This window comes from Stenella coeruleoalba (assembly GCF_951394435.1).
Source record: "Stenella coeruleoalba genome assembly, chromosome: 12".
Classification (NCBI taxonomy): domain Eukaryota; kingdom Metazoa; phylum Chordata; class Mammalia; order Artiodactyla; family Delphinidae; genus Stenella; species Stenella coeruleoalba.
The window spans coordinates 56,235,506-56,249,421 of NC_137158.1; the positions used below are offsets into that span (position 1 = coordinate 56,235,506).

At 36.9% G+C, this 13,916-nt stretch overlaps 1 protein-coding gene across 2 annotated transcripts in view; it reads right to left on the bottom strand.

The window, feature by feature from the left end:
* THEMIS (thymocyte selection associated) overlaps positions 1 to 13,916 on the bottom strand; it is a 161,567-nt gene that overhangs the window by 2,537 nt on the left and 145,114 nt on the right. The window lies entirely within an intron of this gene.

Consider the following 13,916-nt stretch of genomic DNA (forward strand, 5'->3'; position numbering starts at 1 on the left):
GAAGTTAACTAACTTTTACGTATCTTATTTCCTCATCTTTGAAAACAAGAGGTGGGAAGGGATAATAATGCTTATTTTATAGGTTATGACAAAGATTACATGAGTCAATAAATGTAAAGAGTTTTATATTTTACAATGAAGAGGTTTACTGTCTCACCAACTGTTAGCTATTTTTACTATATGTGTGAAATATAAAGACAAAATATACAGTTTCGTGACCTCTGAGGAGCTCATAGAATAACTGGGAAAGAAGAAAGGGGATGTCAAAGCAGAAAGAAGTAGAACTTCTCAGCACATCATGTTAATTCCCCTAAAGAGCCTGAATTTACTTTCCTCTGTTAACATCTCCCCTCAGTGCTAAGTGGTGCTGGGGGCTGGGAGGTGGGGTCCAATGAGAGGAAGATTGCTGGATCCCATGCTTTCCTTGATTTCATTCTCTCTCCTCATCATCCGCTATCCCCAACTGTTGCCTTTAGATTTTCAGGTCTTTCTTTTATCACAAACAGCAATAAAACTACACACTGTAGAATGTATATTACAGCTGAAAGAACACAGGATTTTTAGGCAGTATGCCCAGATTTAATTCCCACTTCTACCATTTACTATCTTTGTGCCTTTATCTGCATAAAGGGATAACAACTGAATTTTCCCCTCACAGCGTTGCTTTTCCTGAGGGGAGAGGTGGGGAGGGCAAATGAAACAGATATATTGTAGTACAGAGACACAATCTGAAGAACTCCATCTGACTCCTGATTCTAAGACACACTCGCTGCGCATCTTGAGGAATCTCTGAATTCCATTTTCTTACCAATGAACGAGCTTTGGTAGTAATAACTGAATCACAGAGTTGAGGAAACATCAAATGAAATAAAGGACCTGCAAGTGCTTTGTGAAACGTAAAGTGCAACAGAAATATTACTTGCTATTACTAGCTCTATTCACATAAAACTATTATAAGCCTGTAGTTTGAAAGTTCAATCTGTCATCTTGACAGTTATTAGTCTCACTCTCCCTTGTCAATAAAATGATTTAAGATAGTACAGGGTTAAGCAGAAAAATGGGAGGTGAGGGAGTAGAATAATTAGATTATCTCAATATAAAATAATAGGATTTAAACAATCTTAGTTTTGGAAGGGACCTTATAAGTTGCCTCTCCCTGCCTGATCTAGCCCAATCTTCCACCCAGGGTAGGGATCCCCTAAATAACGCCTGTGCTTTAGTGGTCAGCAAAGCTGACTTCACATTGCATAGAAACTTTGTTCTTTATTGTATTAACTTTCAAGAAATCTCAAAATGTGAAAGAACTGATTTCTCTGACAATTATTTAGGTTTTAAAATTCAAATTGATCTAAAGCCCTCAAATCTTTTGGCATTCATCGACCACTCCTTTGGAAATGTCACAAACTTAACTTGGAGGTGATGTTTCTTACTTTGAATTGAATATTGACTGATTACTTTTGAATATTCATAGTTACTTAGATGATCATATTAACTGAGGGACATGGAATCATGTACACTCAGTTCCCTGGAGATCAAGCCAAATACTTCAAAGAAGAACAGATAGAGAATGAAGTTTTATTTTGTTTCATTTTGTTTTTCTCTCTAAAATGTATTCTTTGATAGTAAAAATATCCTTCCATAGTCAAAATCTATATCTTTGTAAGAACAGACTACTGTTTAATCCACAAAATTAAGCTTTAAAAATACTATAAAATTAGATGAGTAATTTTTTGAATGAGAGTATTAAGTCAAAGAAAATCTCCGTTTCATCTTATTTTTGAGGAATCCAGTTCAGCTATATCTAAAAATGCTTTACATTCTCTTATAAAGCTGGTGTTTCCTAAACAGTTACTTGAACCAAGGCTAGTCACACCCTACATTTTCCCTTTTGGGAACTTTGAGTGCCACTGTCCTCAAATTGCTCAACCTGATGGTGAACAGTAAAACTTGCAGTAAACACATCTACCTGCTTTAGGAAGCAGCTTGTTTGTGAAACTTCCTGAAATCTCTTCCAAACATTTTCAACTGAATTTTCATCCATGTACCCATTTTAATATTTGTACCCATCCTCTACTTTCTTTCCCTTAGCATCTTTTGTAACTAAGTTATTGGTTGAGATTGAAAAAACAAATGATACAAGTTAATAGCTGCTTTATTCTTCTTCTCATCTGTGGTGGTTACAAGATATTACATCATTTTTCAAAGATGACTCGTATATTTATACCCCTGGCAACTGTTTTTGCATGTATGATAAGTGTCATACATTATCTGTCCAGTACAGAATGGGAGTTTGGGGTTCATTTCGCTATTCAAGAAATATTTATTGAGAACCCACAGTAAGCCAGGAACTCTTTTAAATCTAAAGATAGAGCAAATGGATAAAAATTCCTGTCCTCATGGTGCCCTCATGTGGGGAAAGTGGCTCACAATCAAAATAAAGAAGCAAAGTGTGTAGCATGTTAGCTGGCATAAGGGAGATTGGTAGTCCCAGATAAAGAGATTACAATTTTAAATAAGGTGTGTATGGAAGGAATCGCCGAGAAGGTAATGGCTAAGGAAAGACCTAAATGAGACAAAGATAAAAGCCATGTAGATCTCTGGGGGGAAGACTATACCACTTAGAGAAAATAGCCTGTGTTGGTGTTGAAGATGGAGCACCCCTAGCATTTCTGAGGAAGAGTGGGAAGCCAATGTAGCTAGAATAGAGAGAAAAGAGAAGTAGAGAGACCACTGGAGGACTTTGAAGAAAAGAGTTACATGACATGACTAAGGCTTTAACACATTCACTCTGGCTGTCATGTTGAGAATGGACAATACTGAGGCAAGGGCAGAAGAAGACTGACTGGTTAGGAAGTCAATAACAAGAATCCAGATGAAAAATGAGGATGGCTTGGACTAGGTTGATAGCAGTGAACAAGGTAAAAAATAGACAAATTCTAGATACTGTTGGAGGATAAAGCCAATAGGGTTTGCTGATGGAGTGGGTGTGATGAAGAGAAAGGGAGAAGAAGAGACAGGTTGTTCACAATTCTTCTACTGCATTACCTTTCAAAGTGTCATCAAAGATCCCTGTATCACAATCACCCAAAAAACACGTTGAAAGCAATTCCTAGTTCCTTTCTCGGAACTTCTGAATCAGATTCTCTAGAGCAGAGGTTAGCAAACTTGTCCTCTAGAGGGCCAGACAGTAAAAATTTTAGGCTTTGCATATGGTCTCTGTCAAAACTACTCAGTTCTGCTGATACAGCACACAAGCAGCCACAGGCAATGTGTAAATGAATAAGCATGGCTGTGGTCCAATCAAACTTTATGTAAACATTGAAATTTGAATTTCAAATAATTTTCATGTGTCAGAAAATATTCTTTTTTTTTTCCAACTTAAAAAAAAAAACAAATATTTTTAGCTTGGGGGCAGTACAATAACAGGCAATGGGACAGATTTGACCCACCACCAGAGATTGCCAACCCCACTCTAGAGAGCACATCCCAAGAATATGTATTTTTAACATACTCATTAAGTGAATTTTTATGCACAAGAACTTAGAGACTCACTGAGATAAATTTTGAAAGTCATCAGTTCCTTTTTGCTTTGCTTAATTCATTGGTCAAAATAAAGATGGGTCTCATGAATGAAGTAAGAACCAGAATTGACTGAAATAATGGATTAAAAAAAAGATTGTCACTTGCCAATAAGAAAAAAGTTTAGAAAAAAAAAGGGAAAGGAAATTTAAAACGATAACATTGAAGTTATTAATAAGGAAAATTAGGAAATTGGGGAGAGGCTCAAGAACTTATTATTTATAGGAAAACTCCACAGTTTCAAAAAATGCGTTTACCATTAAAAAGGATCAATCAATGATTTGCACGTGACTCCATAAAGGTGAAAGACAGAGGTCACCATATCGATCCAATCCCTTGTTCTACCCAAGTTAAGATACTGTCACTGGTCTTAAGAAAAATATTATTTTGCCATGTGAAAGAATAGTACCTATCGTAATTTGCACTCCACGCACAGAGCTCCTGTCTCCTGTAGGAGCCCTGTATCAGGTCTCAGTTGTTATGGGTTTACAGCATGACATCTCTTTTTCTGTTTTATCATCTAATGCTTCAATTGCTTTTCTTTCTAGTATTGCACACAAATCATAAAATCACATGGGAGAAATAAGATATTTACTTAAACAAACTTGTTAATCATAATCATACTACTGAAATAATGATCATTCTGGGCTTAAAATAATTGATTTTGTTTCTTCATTTGGTTATCTCTCAACTTTATCTCTACTTTGCTGCCACAATCTTTGCTGACAATCTTCTTTGTCTCAAGATTTAACTCACCAAAGTTTTATTTCTGAGACTGAATCAAACAGAAATTGACAATTTTTATTTTAGAGAAAATAATTTTTAATAAACTCAAATGCAGTTTCAAGTCTGAATAGATAGACCTAAAACTATTAGCAAATAGCTTTTGAAGTTTTTAAAGAACTTATTGGTGAAAAAATAATTTCATAAGTATCTAGTGAGCATTATGAAAAAAATGAGTAGTTATGAAAAGAGAAAGGAAATGAAGGGTAAGACAAGACTTCAACTAGGCTACCTCAATAAGGTGTCTTGGTCTCATATGCCTAACTCCTAAAGCTGAAAGATATATTTCTTCAAATTTCTAATAGATTCCTTTATAAACTAATATGAGACATGGTTAATATTATGCCACAGCAATCAATATGCAGTAGGTGCTAAATGAAGGCTATAATAATAATACGAATAATTTTCTAGTGTCTACACTGTGCCAGTCTCATAAAATTTCATGTGAGGCAGGTATTTTTATCTTTATTTTACAGATAAAGAAACAAAATCCCAAAGAAATTCAACATTCTTTGAATTAGAGTTTGGTCTTGGGTCTGTCTGGTGGCAAAGCCTGCACATTTCCTCTATACCCCACCGTCTCGCCAAATGTTTCCCTAGGGGATAATGTTCCTGTTCAGCCACAGACTGAGGAGAGAACGAAGTGGAAAGAAAAGAAAAGAAAAGGTTGCATTGCCTGGAGAGTTGTTTTTCCCTTTCAGTGTGGTATATTGTTTTGATTTTATAATTAACATTCTGCTGATGAGATCGCCCATTGGTGAAGGCTGACGAGTCAGATTTTCCAAGAAAAGCAAGCACTGCAGGAAATAAATTAACCTCTAGGGAAGATGAGGGGCAAGGCTGTCAGTACTCACACAACTGCCTAATAGGAAATGATATTTCAGAATTGTTCAAAGAATGAAATGACTGCGGTTCTTCTTCCAGCATATTCTTAAACATTTAAGCCTTCCAAAAGGAGGGAAATAGGTTGCTATAAAATGAAGAGCAATCTTATAACGTTTTACTTTAGGCTGTCAGTATTTCTAAACTGAAAACAGTATTCCTTGGAAATGTAAGGGAAATTCTACTGGTGTCATTATTTTGTTTACATTATGAAAAATCTGCATTGATGTTAAGTAGAAGAACAAAAGATATACCAGATTTTAGGATTACCAGTTTGAAATTATCCAATATCTTAAACAGTGATTTATTTAGTCCTTAGGAGTAAAAGTAATTATTGTGCTTAGAATTACACATTATCTAGAATAACAGTGAATTACTGAAGTCCACATTTTTTTATATTGAGAAACAAGGATACATTTTATTATTTCTAAAGTACCAAACTCTTTTTTTTTTGCGGTACGTGGGCGTCTCACTGTTGTGGCCTCTCCCGTTGCGGAGCACAGGCTCCGGACGTGCAGGCCCAGCGGCCATGGCCTACGGACCCAGCCGCTCCGCGGCATGTGGGATCCTCCCGGACCGGGGCACGAACCCGTATCCCCTGCGTCGGCAGGTGGACTCTCAACCAGTGCGCCACCAGGGAAGCCCTAAAATACCAAACTCTTGATAACACATATTCAGTCATTCAGTCAAGGCCTTTAAAATAGAATATTGTCTAATTCTCAAAATAGTTTTAATACAGAAGTGCCGTATGCTTTGTTTCCCATCATAAAGGAAAATCTGAGGTTTAAACATTAAGATTGAGAGTGCCGTTGTCCCTGTGGTGAGCCACAGCCACCCTCTAACTCTGCAGGAGATCCTCCAACACTAGCAGAAAGCAATGGATCTGATTCAGCTGAGAATCACCAGCAAAAATAGAAGCATTTAACAGAAGAAGCTATTAAACACTGCCCTAGAGAAGGCACTAGTTAAACTAGCGTTATAAAGAAGCCTGGGAGAAACCTTCAAGATGGCGGAGGAGTAAGACGTCGTGGAAATCACCTGCCTGCCCACAAACACATCAGAAATACATCTACATGTGGAACAACTCCTACAGAACATGTACTGAAAGCTGGCAGAAGACCTCAGACTTCCCAAAAGATATATTTTTTTTCCTTTTTCTCTTTTTGTGAGTGTGTATGTGTATGATTCTTTGTGTGATTTTGTCTGTATAGCTTTGCCTTTACCATTTGTCCTAGGGTTCTGTCTGTCTTTTTTTTTTCAGTATAGTTTTTAGTGCTTGTTATAATTGGTGGATTTGTTTTTTGGTTTGGTGGCTCTCTTCTTTCTTTCCTTTTTTTAAAATTACATTTTAATGTTTTTATTTTTAATAATTTTTTTTATTTTAATAAATTTATTTTCTTTCTTTCTTTTTTTCTCACTTTTCTTCTGAGCTGTGTGGCTGACAGGGTCTTGATGCTCTGGCCAGGTGTCAGGCCTATGCCTCTGAGGTGGGAGAGCTGAATTCAGGACACTGGTCCACCAGAGACCTCCCAGCTCCACGTAATACCAAACAGCAAAAGCTCTCCCACAGATCTACAGCTCAGCACTAAGCCCCAGCTCCATTCAACGACCAGCAAGCTACACTGCTGGACACACTATGCCAAAAAACTAGCAAGACAGGAGCACAACCCCTCCCGTTAGCAGAGAGGCTGCCTAAAATCATAAAAAGGTCACAGACATCCCAAAACACACCACCAGATGTGGTCCTACCCACCAGAAAGACAAGATCCAGCCTCATCAATCAGAACACAGGCACTAGTCCCCTCCATCAGGAAGCCTACACAACCCACTGAAACAACCTTAGCCACTGGGGGCAGACACCAAAAACAACGGGAACTACAAACCTGCACCTGCAAAAAGGAGACCCCAAACACAGTAAGTTAAACAAAATGAGAAGACAGAGAAACACACAGCAGATGAAGGAACAAGGGAAAAATCCACCAGACCAAACAAATGAAGATGAAATAGGCAGTCTACCTGAAAAAGAATTCATAGTAATGATAGTAAAGATGATGCAAAATCTTGGAAATAGAATGGAGAAAATACAAGAAATGTTTAACAAGGACCTACAAGAACTAAAGAGCAAACAAACAATGATGAACAACACAATAAATGAACTTAAAAATTCTCTAGAAGGAATCAATAGTAGAATAACTGAGGCAGAAAACGGATAAGTGACCTGGAAGAAAAAATAGTGGAAATAACTACTACAGAGCAGAATAAAGAAAAAAGAATGAAAAAAACTGAGAACAGTCTTAGAGACCTCTGGGACAACATTAAAGGAACCAACATTCGAATTATAGGGGTCTCAGAAAAAGAAGAGAAAAAGAAAGGGACTGAGAAAATATTTGAAGAGATTATTTCCTATATTCCTGCCCTAATATAGGAAAGGAAATAGTCAATAAAGTCCAGAAAGGGCAGAGAGTTCCATACAGGATAAATCCAAGGGGAAACATGCCAAGACACATATTAATCAAACTATCAAAAATTAAATACAAAGAAAAAATATTAAAAGCAGCATGGGAAAAACAACAAATAACATACCAGGGAATCCCCATAAGGTTAACAGCTGATCTTTCAGCAGAAACTCTGCAAGTCAGAAGAGAGGGGCAGAACATATTTAAAGTGATGAAAGGGAAAAACCTACAACCAATATAACTCTACCCAGGAAGGATCTCATGCAGATTCAACAGAGAAATTAAAACCTTTACAGGAAAGCAAAAGTTAAAAGAATTAAGCACCACCAAACCAGCTTTACAACAAATGCTAAAGGAACTTCTCTGGGCAGGAAACACAACAGAAGGAAACGACCTACAATAACAAACCCAAAACAAATAAGAAAATGGTAATAGGAACATACATATCAATAATTACCTTAAATGTAAATGGATTAAATGCTCCAACCAAAATACATAGACTGGCTGAATGGATACAAAAACAAGAGCTGAATATATGCTGTCTACAAGAGACCCAGTTCAGACCTAGGGACACATACAAACTGAAAGTGAGGGGATGGAAAAAGATATTCCATGCAAATGGAAATCAAAAGAAAGCTGGAGTAGCAATTCTCATATCAGACAAAATAGACTTTAAAACAAAGACTATTACAAGGGACAAAGAAGGACACTGCATAATGATCAAGGGATCAATCCAAGAAGAAGATACAACAATTGTAAATATTTATGCACGCAACATAGGAGCACCTCAACACATAAGGCAAAGGCTAACAGCCATAAAAGGGGAAATCAACAGTAACAGAATCATAGTAGGGGACTTTAACACCCAATTTCACCAATGGACAGATCATCCAAAATGAAAATAAATAAGGAAACACAAGCTTTAAATGATACATTAAACAAGATGGACTTAATTGATATTTATAGGACATTCTATCCAAAAACAACAGAATACACTCTCTTCTCAAGTGCTCATGGAATATTCTCCAGGATAGATGATATCTTGGGTCACAAATCAAGCCTTGGTAAATTTAAGAATATTGAAATCATATCAAGTATCTTTTCTGACCACAACACTATGAGATGAGATATCAATTACAGGAAAAAATCTGTAAAAAATACAAACACATGGAGGCTAAATAATACACTACTAAATAACCAAGAGATCACTGAAGAAATAAAAGAGAAAATCAAAAAATACCTAGACACAAATGACAATGAAAACACAATGACCCGAAACCAATGGGAGGCAGCAAAAGTAGTTTTAAGAGGGAAGTTTATAGCAATACAATCGTACCTCAAGAAACAAGATATTTATCAAATAAACACCCTAACCTTACACCTAAAACAATCAGAGAAAGAAGGGCAACAACAACAAAAAAAACACAAAGTGAGCAGAAGGAAAGAAATCATAAATATCAGATGAGAAATAGATGAAAAAAATGATGGAAACAATAGCAAAGATCAATAAAACTAAAAGCTGGTTCTTTGAGAAGATAAACAAAATTGATAAACCATTAGCCAGACTTATCAAGAAAAAAAGGGAGAAGACTCAGATCAATAGAATTAGAAATGAAAAAGGAAAAGTAACAACTAACACTGCAGAAATACAAAGGATCATGAGAGATTACTACAAGCAATGATATGCCAATAAAATGGACAACCTGGAAGAAATGGACAAATTCTTAGAAATGCACAACCTGACAAGACTGAATCAGGAAGAAATAGAAAATATGAACAGACCAATCACAAGCACTGAAATTGAAACTGTGATTAAAAATCTTCCAACAAACCAAAGCCCAGGACCAGATGGCTTCACAGGAGAATTCTATCAAACATTTAGAGAAGAACTAACACTGATCCTTCTCAAACTCTTCCAAAATATAGCAGAGGGAGGAACACTCCCAAACTCATTCTACGAGGCCACCATCACCCTGATACCAAAACCAGACAAAGATGTCACAAGAAAAGAAAACTACAGGCCAATATCACTAATGAACATTGATGCAAAAATCCTCAACAAAATACTAGCAAACAGAATCCAACAGCACATTAAAAGGATCAGACAACATGATCAAGTGGGGTTTATCCCAGGATGCAAGGATTCTTCAATATACGCAAACCAATCAATGTGATACACCATATTAACTAACTGAAGAATAAAAACCACAAGATCATCTCAATAGAGGCAGAAAAAGCTTTCAACAAAATTCAACAGTCATTTATGATAAAAAACCCTCCAGAAAGTAGGCATAGAGGGAACTTACCTCAACATAATAAAGGTCATAGATGACAAACCCACAGCCAGCATCGTTCTCAATGGTGAAAAACTGAAACCATTTCCTCTAAGATCAGGAACAAGACAAGGTTGCCCACTCTCACCACTCTTATTCAACATAGTTTTGGAAGTTTTAGCCACAGCAATTAGAGAAGAAAAAGAAATAAAAGGAATCCAAATCAGAAAAGTAGAAGTAAAGCTGTCACTGTTTGCAGATGACATGATACTATACATAGAGAATCCTAAAGATGCTACCAGAAAACTACTAGAGCTAATCAATGAATTTGGTAAAGTAACAGGATACATAATTAATGCACAGAAATTTCTTCCATTCCTATATACTAATGATGAAAAATCTGAAAGAGAAATTAAGGAAACACTCTCATTTACCATTGCAACAAAAAGAATAAAATACCTTTTGTCTACCTAAGGAGACAAAAAACCTGTATGCAGAAAACTGTAAGACACTGATGAAAGAAATTAAAGACCATACAAACAGATGGAGAGATATACCATGTTCTTGGATTGGAAGAATCAACACTGTGAAAATGATTATACTACCCAAAGCAATCTACAGATTCAATGCAATCCCTAACAAACTACCAATGGCATTTTTCACAGATCTAGAACAAAAGTTTTCACAATTTGTATGGAAACACAAAAGACCACGAATAGCCAAAGCAATCTTGAGAAAGAAAAATAGAGCTGGAGGAATCAGGCTCCCAGACTTCAGACTATACTACAAAGCTATGGTAATCAAGATAATATGGTACTGACACAAAAACAGAAATATATATCAATGAAAGGATATATAGGATAGGATAGAAAGGATAGAAAGCCCAGAGATAAACCCACGCACATATGGTTACCTTATGTTTGATAAAGGAAGCAAGAATATACAATGGAGAAAAGACAGCCTCTTCCATAAGTGGTGCTGGGAAAACTGGACAGCTACATGTAAAAGAATGAAATTAGAACACTCCCTAACACCATACACAAAAATAAACTCAAAATGGATTAAAGACCTAAATGTAAGACTAGACATTATAAAACTCTTAGAGGAAAACATAGGCAGAACACTCTTTGACATAAATCACAGCAAGATCCTTTGTGACCCACCTCCTAGAGAAAGGGAAATAAAAAGAAAAATAAACAAATGGGACCTAATGAAACTTAAAAGCTTTTGCACAGCAAAGGAAAATATAAATGAGACAAAAATACAACCCTCAAAACAGGAGAAAATATTTGCAGATGAAGCAACTGACAAAGGATTAATCTCCAAAATATACACGCAGCTCATGCAGCTCAATATCAGAAAAATAAACAACCCAATCCAAAAATGGGCAGAAGACCTAAATAGACATTTCTCCAAAGAAGGTATAGAGATTGCCAACAAACACATGAAAGAATGCTCAACATCACTAATCATCAGAGAAATGCAAGTCAAAACTACAATGAGGTGTCACCTCACACCAGTCGGAATGGCCATCATCAAAAAATCTACAAACAATAAACACTGAAGAGGGTGTGGAGAAAAGGGAACCCTCTTGCACTGTTGGTGGGAATGTAAATTGATACAGCCACTATGGAGAACATTGCGGAGGTTCCTCAATAAACTAAAGATAGAACTACCATATGACCCAGCAATCCCACTACTGGGCATATACTCTGAGAAAACATAATTCAAAAGGAGTCATGTACCACAATGTTCACTGCAGCTCTATTTACAATAGCCAGGACATGGAAGCAACCTAAGTGTCCATCGACAGATGAATGGATAAAGAAGATGTGACACATATATACAATGGAATATTACTCAGCCATAAAAAGAAATGAAATTGAGTTATATGTAGTGAGGTGGAAGGACCTAGAGTCTGTCATACGGAATGAAGTAAGTCAGAAAGAGAAAAACAAATACCGTATGCTAACACATATATATGGAATCGAAAAGAAAAAAAATGTTTCTGAAGAACCTAGGGGCAGGACAGGAATAAAGATGCAGATGTACAGAATGGACTTGAGGACACAGGGAGGGGAAAGGGGAAGCTGGGATGAAGTGAGAGATTGGTATGGACTTATATATACTACCAAATGTAAAATAGCTAGTGGGAAGCAGCTGCATAGCACAGGGAGATCAACTCGGTGCTTTGTGACCACCTAGAGGGATGGGATAGGGAGGGTAGGAGGAAGATGCAAGAGGGTGGAGATATGGGATATATGTATATGTATAGCTGATTCACTTTGTTATAAAGCAGAAACTAACACACCATTGTAAAGCAATTATACTCCAATAAAGATGTTAAAAAATAAAAATAAGATTGAATTAAAGCTCAGTATGAAGACTTCTTTACCTTCCTATAAATGCATTCTTTCTTTCTAGCTTCCATCTTGACCTCGGTGAAGAGCTTTTCCATGGAGCTTGTTTCCTGTTACCTGTTTAATTTACCATAATAAGAATGTCCCTAAATGTCGTGAATCATTTCTATGTGGGTCTTATTTACAGGTGAACAACAGCGCCATGACTCTATGATATCAGAATAGGCCATGTAATCACATGCTTTCAGAATTGACACAAAAATTGGCACAAAAATTTCCTGGAGTACCTCTTATTTTGATGAGGGAAATATAACTCAGAAAAATAAAATGGCCTGTGAAAGACTGCACATCTAGGATGTACAGAGCTGGGACTAGACCTTATGGTACCTGCTTTTGTTTTCTGGCCCAGGGGTCTTCTCACTACTTGACAGGTCTAATTAATGGAGGATGAGTCTAAAGATGTAAGAATAATTAGAATATAGTGGAAGCTTCAAAAGCAAGGAAATTCCATTAGAGAATGTTGATCAGGAGAGTATAAAATTTACTAAGTAGAGAACATTTATGTAGAGTAAAACCAAATAGGTACATTTTAAAAGATTATCCTTTCTGGCAAAGATCGCAGTTTCTAGATAGACACATAAAGAGGAAAAAAGAAAATGGCCTTCTATTTAGCCAGTCAGATCACCAGAAGCAATCTCTGCAATTAATGTGTGACCTACATAATAACCAGATCCTTCTCACAACTAAATGATAATCTTCTGATACCAAATGACTTTGCCCTGGGCTAAAGGAAGTCACCTTGCCCACAGTCATGCCCCCTTCTCAAAGGCAGCTGCTTCCAATGATCGACTGAAGCAGGGGCTATAAAAACCTGGTCCCCTCGCCTTAATACAAGACAACTCTGAAGAGCCACGCCAGCTCCAGAGCTCCCTGTGTGATCAGCTGAGGTCTTTCCTGTGACTCTATTATGATTTCACTTCTCCCTCTGTTCAGACCTGCTTTCGTTCCTCTGCCTTATGTGTTGTTCCTGAGAGTACTTCTCAATAAACTTTCCACTTGCAAGTTCATCCTGGGAACTGGACATAAAACAAACAGCTTAAAACAAACATTTGCACTTAACACGTCATCTACCAACAACAGCACTGTCACTGATTAAACAGGGAAGCTCTGTGCTCTTCCTGAGCTACCGCAGCTGAGTTAAGGAGGGGAAGGGGTTCATTAGGGAGGCTCAGGGCTTCCATGTCTCTGCACAATAGTATTGTTTCTTAGACTCAGAGGACTCAGTGACTCCAAAAGAGTTCTAATCACTTCCCATATCCATAGAATTCATAGAGGCCATGAAATTCCCAAGAGGATACAGTTCTCAAAAGAAAAAAGTACAGACAGAAACTCAGAGACTGCAAGAGCCACATCAGGTGGTCACAGCCAGCACTTTGCAAAATATACTGTCAGGAAGCACATTTTTCCTTGGCCATCAACTCATAAATATGCAGAAGTTAATTAGCATAGCTATGATTCAACTGGAGTTTATTATGTACTATACTAACTTTAACCTATTTTATCTAATGTAGTTGTCAAAATAG